The sequence below is a fragment of the Lethenteron reissneri genome, chromosome 4, assembly GCF_015708825.2.
Source record: "Lethenteron reissneri isolate LAM-NWPU_2019-01 chromosome 4, ASM1570882v1, whole genome shotgun sequence".
NCBI lineage: Eukaryota > Metazoa > Chordata > Hyperoartia > Petromyzontiformes > Petromyzontidae > Lethenteron > Lethenteron reissneri.
In genome coordinates, this window is record NC_083782.1 from 10,980,952 (window position 1) to 10,988,301 (window position 7,350).

The following is a 7,350-nucleotide window of genomic DNA, read 5'->3' on the forward strand; positions in this document are numbered from 1 at the left end:
CCGTCTCTTCATCTCTCAGAGTCTTGCGATCGATCGAATCAAATCTACACTCCTGCACGGGGGCCGATTTCACCGCTCCATCTCTGCGGTGGACGTGATCTCGGGCGTGTTCCGCTCCCTCCCCCGTGCTCTTTGCACGTCTTACTTTGTGGCGAGTGACTTCAGATGCAGCCGAGTGTAGACTGCACACAATCCACATCGCATCGCACCTCGTACGGGGACTCAACGAGTTGAGCTTGGACAGTGGCTTGGATGGGCGACCACCACAACGTGTGCAGACGGCCTTGTGGGCAGCAGAGGGCAAGTGTCGTCAAGTAACCCTCATTGCGTGCAGCGTGGGAAAGGCCCTCATCTGGCAATCGATTGACAAGCAGGATATACATTTAACATGTAACGTACTTGGATGTATGCATGTTGAACTTTTTTCGCACCGTACGTAGCCAACCGTGGTAATTGGAGGTGCGGGGGAAGGACATTATATTTAGCATAGTTTTATATCGCATTGTCGTTCATGCGCATCTCTCACAATCGTCGAGGAACTACAGACGAGAAGGAAGGCAGCAGCCAGGCGGCAAGGAGCCAGGGCCAACGATTGCCCAAGTTCTGCAGTCCCCCATCTATAGTAACACGTGTTCAGCCAATGAAAGAGCGCGTGTACATGTGGTAGGAAACCAGAGCACGCGTGTCAGGGGGCAACACGCTGTCCCTTCTTCTGTACAAAGGGACAGATGATATCGGACTGCACTTTGCTGTATCGTGTTATCCTTGGCAAGCCAGGATAAAGCACCAAGCTGTTTCTGAGATCCCTTCAAGTGACATTTTAATCGTCACGCTATGAGAAGCACCTTCCCACACACCCAGCTGCAGGGTAATGTTCGTCGCATGGCAGTCAAATCGATATATTTATTCATTATAAGAGAAGAATCTTTCTAAAATTAACTTCTGATCATAATATAAATGTGAAGTATCTTTTAATGAACATTTTCCTTTCACGAGCCCGTCATCTTCTCTGGTTTCCTTGAACACAACTCCAACTTTAAACAGGTTAGGAAACCCAAGCATGCGCAGGGAGTATGCGATGCTTCTCAGTGTGCGTTTGTCTTCGCAAGTTCTCAATTCGCGATGCGAAATCCAATCGCTTCCTATCACGGAAAAGGCGTTTTAAGTTTTGAACAACCTTATACTCTATTCTGCTGCCTTTCAAACAATATCAAGTTTTGTTCACATTGGATTATTTTCATGATATTTATTGTGATACTCAATTGCGGATGGACCTGCAGCCAAAGTGAACGAAATCTTTCAACCTCAGCTGAAAATCTTAAAACATATAAACTGCACTCGACAAAAAGGAATTACTGCTGATATCCGAAAAACTTCATCAATGCTGTGAAAGTGATCTGCTCCCAGAAGGCCGTGGTGACGATGGACTGCGTATGGAGTACTTTGGTTGTCTTTGTGGAGGTACGCATGTAAGGAGACAGAGTGTCTGCTGATATATTGTGTTAGACTCTACACGCTGCTAGAGCACCGTCCTGGAAACCGGTCTTGAGACACCGTGAGGCTTTCCTGAATAATGACAGAATTTCAGTTTGTTTTTATTAATACTATTATTCTTACTACTACTACAAAAATCACGCTCTTTATCTGAACGTAAATATCAGTAAACTCATCGTGCATTGAATAAACGTCGAATAACGGCCTGGCTGTGGCTTCGGGCAAAGTAATACGAATCCAAGTCAAGAATTCTTGTAAATTGTGACTTTGGGGAAAATGTCGTGAAATTTTTGGTCCAAAACCCCCCACTGCTCGCTTTTTAAAAACTCAGCAATACCGGGTGACAGTAGTAGAGAGGGGGAGATTAGCAATCTACTCTATATATAAAAACCAGAGATGATTCAGAATACTCGGATTAAATAGAAGTGGATTGAGAATGGCAGATTTCTTACAATCGATACTAAGGTCTCAAACATATCAATGTTTTCCAGTTGCTTATTAAACACAAGAGCATGTCTACTTTATAGACCTCGCCATCAGCCATGGTCAATCCACTGCTGGACCAAAGCCTTCCCAAGCCACTGCCGCCTCTTGTGATCTATCGAGACTCACCACGAGCGCATTCCCTGGATTACACCCCCACCCCTCCCTGTATGTTAGATCGATAGTTGGGGGGTGTCTTACATCTCCAGGGCATCGTATAATCCATATAACACAGTAATGATGTACATAATGTGAATCACTGCCAACATCATTGCACTGACTCGATTATTAAATCACCATTGCCCAATGTGGTATATCCACTGCTGGATGAAGGGTCTCCCCACTCTCTCTCCTCCCCACCCTCCCTGCGATACCACAATCCATCTCAGCTGGTCCCATCGCTTCATCTCTGCGGTGGACATCTTCTCAGCTGCATTTTGTGTGTACCCCTTTGGCTGCCAATCCACCACCAGTCTTGTCTATTGGCCATCGTCCCAGTTGTCCGCGATCCGCAATGCGCTCTGCCCGAGACCACTTTCGTAAACAGTCAAAATGATGTCCCTGATTTGTGTTGGTTCCCCCATTCAAGGGTTCCTCTTCTTGTGCCTCAGTGTATTTTCCGAGCACGTTTCTCGCTCTTGCTTATTTGGGCATTGTTCGGTTTTTGTTCCAATGTATTTTTGAGCGCCAATGTTTCTGACCCATTTGTCATAGCTGGCAGCATGCACCGGTTTTCTGCTTTTCATTATCAGGTGATTGTGCAACACTGTACAGGGTGATCCATTTATAGACACTGTACTTCACTGATGGGGTGTCATAATTGTTCTTCAACCTACCGGTGAGCTCACACAATAGTAATCGGAGCTTTAAACACTTGTACAATTAGATTTAGTTGACTGTGTTAGGTAGTGGAGAGTTCTTAATGACACAAATTTGGTCAGATCATTATGGAGCCTGACCGAAAAATCAATTATGAATCAGGATATAGGCTGCGAAAATCTAAATGATGGGTAATTTCCATCTTACTTTCGTCACACAGGTAATTGAATATGGTGAAAGAGATGGCTCCATATCTTAATTCCTTAATTGTGCTATGATCACTCGAAAACTATTCTGCCCGAACCGATGACGCTTTTGGGAAATAGTAATTTAACGCGGATTTATGTTTGTGTAACATTTCGATTTCCTAATTTCTATTTTCTTCATTGTTGTTGTTTTGGTGTTTGCCATTGTTGGTGACCGTGGTCACTCTTGAAGTGAGACTCCTCTATCCTGGGTCTCTCGAGTTCTCACCTGAATAAGCAAAATTAACCTGAAACTCGAAACGTTGATCTTTTCCCGTGTCAATTGAAACCCCGCTCATGTCAACTTTCTTCACATTTCCCAGTATGCGCATAGAACCGCATCACAAGGCCGGAGTGTGGTCCCCATCTGTGACTCAGTCTATGTTTCCACACTCTCGTTTTCCCTGCCCTGAAGAAGGCCCCAACTCCTGAATCGTCAGCCTGTAAGATACTTGGCGTATCTCAACAATTCGAGGTTATTTGGCTAATTCGTCGATGCTGCTGCTGTGTCGGCAGTGGTGCACAAACAACAACAACAAAAATCAACACACTCGACAAAATAAACAAATAAAACTTATACAAGGCAGTGGCGGTGTTATTGACGGATGTGCGGAATTTTTGTTTGCAAATGATTAATGTTACTCGCATTGCTTTATTATACGTTATTTAGATTTTGTTTTGAAAGCAAGGTCAAATAGACACTCAACGCCGGAACCGCTGAACATGACACGAACCCATGAGCACCACGGCACCAATCCCGTGCCGCGGCATCGGGGCGAGGCGGCCCTCACTCGGCGTGGAGACGAGGCGACAACAACCAATGGCTGTGCAATCGTCGAGCTTCTGGAGTAAGATTTGCCCATGAGTATATTTGGGGATGTATCCCCCCCACCGCCACAAAAATCCCGTTACAAGACGGATTAGGGTACATCCGTCCACCCCCGATCAGCAAGATTGACTACGTACGGTGCGAAAGAACTTCAACAAACACTGCACGTGTCTGTTCATACGCAGCAATATCTAATGAAGTTGCCCGGCAAACGTGGCAACGTTGTTGGCCCAACAACGTTGCCACTTTATTGGATGGGTGGCGAGATTGGCTATAATCTGCGCTTGCGCATGACTGCCAAAGTCGGCTTCTATTTGGTGCGTATGAGCACATCACCAGAGGTGTGCCCCATGCTTCAGACCTCGCAAGCTGAGCGAGTGTGAGCCCGGTTCGGACTTGAATTTGGTGACCCCCAGGGCTTGCCAGGTGTTGTAGGCATAGGGTTGTGCAGTGGCAATGCCGCGTCACCACTGTAAACGTGCCAACGTGGCGCCAACATTGACATGTGGTTGGAATCGTTGGACCAACGTTGGCCCAACGTCCCACGTTTGCTGTGACCACCCCAAGGTAGACAGCGTGGTTGGGTTTTCTCCGAGGCTCTCTGGTTTCCTCCCCACACAAAGCTAAACTCTCACCAACTGAATTGGCCAAACATCCGCTCCTAAAATTGCTGGGTAAATAATTGGCATTATTATCATCATCCAAAAATTGCCATGAGTAGTGCCGCATTATAATTCTGTGGGTTGTGTGTGTTTTGTTGAACGTAATATTCGGCTTGCTCACTCACTCACTCACCCACATCTGCTTTAAGAACTGGAGCACTCAGGGGTTCAGACTGTACGCGGCGGGTTGACCTACATCCTGCCTCACTCAGCCTGCTGCTGTACGCACCACCCCACACACAGCAACACACGCGTGCCACAGTTACGCGTGACTCACACTCGCTTCACTGTTACATTGGTGGTGGTGTTGCAACACCCGTGGACTCTCACCAGAATGCCTGGCGGTGATGGAGGCGGGTGGGGGGTGTTTTGAATCTGGGCCATGCGCAGGCCATCCGGAGTTATCTGGCTAAATCCTTGTTTTCACAAACAATATTTCGATGCATAATTGCTTCATTTTTTTGATGGGTTAGATCGTCGTGTCGGTCCTGTATGATACTATTTCCTATTTGCTATATATCTCCAGAGAAAAGTCGTATACATTTTTGAAAAACAAGTGTCTACATTTTGACATATTTGCCCATGATGTGACAACTTTATTTGATTGGACCTATCGGCTAGCGGCGGGTTGTAGTTACACATTGACATTATACCTACACGATCTAACCAAAACTAATTGGGGTTTTTGTTGGTATTCTTATGAAGATGTTTTTATATTGTACGTAAAGCACGTCCGCATGCTATAGCATCTTCTCTTTCAGAACACGAGGAATAAAAGCTGTCCTTTGCGCGTGGACAGATGGACGAACAGAGCGAATGCATCGCCGCTTTTAACCCGAGTTTCAGTGTTCGAAAGTGAATCTTTGACAGCCGTGGTGGCAATGGAATTCTCAAAAAAGTTGGAAGCTTCAAGGACAGTGGTGTCAGTGGGTGGCCCTCCTTCATTGACTATAATAACTTTGTTCGACAATGCGTGAAGTTAACCAACTTTATTTTTAAAGATTACAAAAAAGCACTGGATACCCTTCAGCCAGAGGTTCCGTGGAGTTGGTGGTTGTTGTTGTTGAGTTTTTCAACCAGTGTGGATTTTTTTTCTGAGTTCAGAGCTTCTCAACCTTCAGAGTTCAAATCCTGGTAGGGGCTTGATTCCACCCATCTGATTAGTTTCTCGCAACCATAAATAATAACATTAATAACATTAATTAACTCAATAATGCACCACTCACTGGAAAGTCAACAATTATCATTCCGGTCCTGTGAAATGACTGACCTCCGCCATGGGAATGTGAAATTTACACCACCCCATTGTTCATTTGAGCAGGGAGACTCCGTCGCCCGTCGTTATCTGCTTCGCCTAGCATGCAGGAGCACATGGGTTCGATCCCGACCCTGACACCTGCTGTATATTTGGGGTTTGCGTGTCTCTCTCCCCATGGTTGCGTGGATTTTTATGCGGGTCTTTCAGTTTTTCCCTCTATATTTAGAATCCACATGAGTTTAGAATATATGGCTGCAATACATTTACACTTAATAAGCCTCTTCGTTAAGCTATTATTTGTGGCCAGGTCGCTTCTAAAGAAATTGCTATATATCTCACTGGTCCTTACCTGGTAAAGTAAAACTATCTTGTAGCTTCATAGTTTTAAAGTCCGCCAATATAATCCATCTCAGGTAGAGGTAAAGGTGCAGCCCTGCAATTGCTTGCTCACGTCACTGCTGGTGGAAGGGCCCCTACTAGAGGGAGCTCGAGAGAGCTCTGGAGATCCCTCTAGAGGATATTTTTGGTCTATTCATCCATCCTGGCTAGACCTGTATGTATCAACGTTGAACTTATTTCGCACCGTACATAGCCAACCGTGCTATATTGAAACCCCATTTGTTTAGGACAGCTTTTTGGGTTTAGTTTGCGGTCCTTCCCCCGCACCTCCGAGTAGCACGATTGGCTACGCACGGTGCGAAATAAGTTCAACATACATACAGTACGTTGTTCAACATAAATACAGTACGTTGTTCAACATACATACAGTACGTTGTTCAACATACATACAGTACGTTGTTCAACATACATACCCACACTTTACGCGATCTGCGCATTGACAACGTGTGAAGCCAATTTTATTTTTGCTTAAAAACGTGGTGCCTTTCTGTTACAAATCTGCCACTCAAGGCATGAAAATAAAAATTCTACACAATGAAAAAATATATCTACTATATATAATTGTTTAAAACATAAAGCAAAATAGAGTTGTGGCACATCCATTTCTAATTCTGGGTGAACACGACAGAAGGATTAAAGAAGCTTGGACCATCGTTTGAACTGCCGCGCCCGGAGTTCGAATCGAACAGGTGACCTATGGATTTGCAAGTCCAGAGCGTTACTAACCCACTCTGGCAGCGTCCCATTGTAACACAGAGCGCGCATACCTCTGCGGTCTACAGAGAGAGACATGTGTGACCACTCACTACATAAAAGCATTACGATTTTGAAATTCTGCACAGCATAAAGCTTAAATATTTCTGTCTAACAACATGCATGTCCAGCCAACTCGGGCCTAACCAAACCACAGATATTTCAGCAATGCACCATCAATATAACCACACATACATTCACACACATTGCCACACACGTACATTCACGCACACACGCGCCTACACAGACGCAGAAACCCCCCGCTTAGCTATGCAGACTGTTGGGGCAATTTATTGTTCCAAAAAAGTCACGGTGGTTTCTTTACAGCCCTGAGCCCACGGTGGAATTTCCACATTCCTGTGGCGGGGGTTGGGGGCGAGTGTTGCCATAGGACAACCGCTGTTGTTT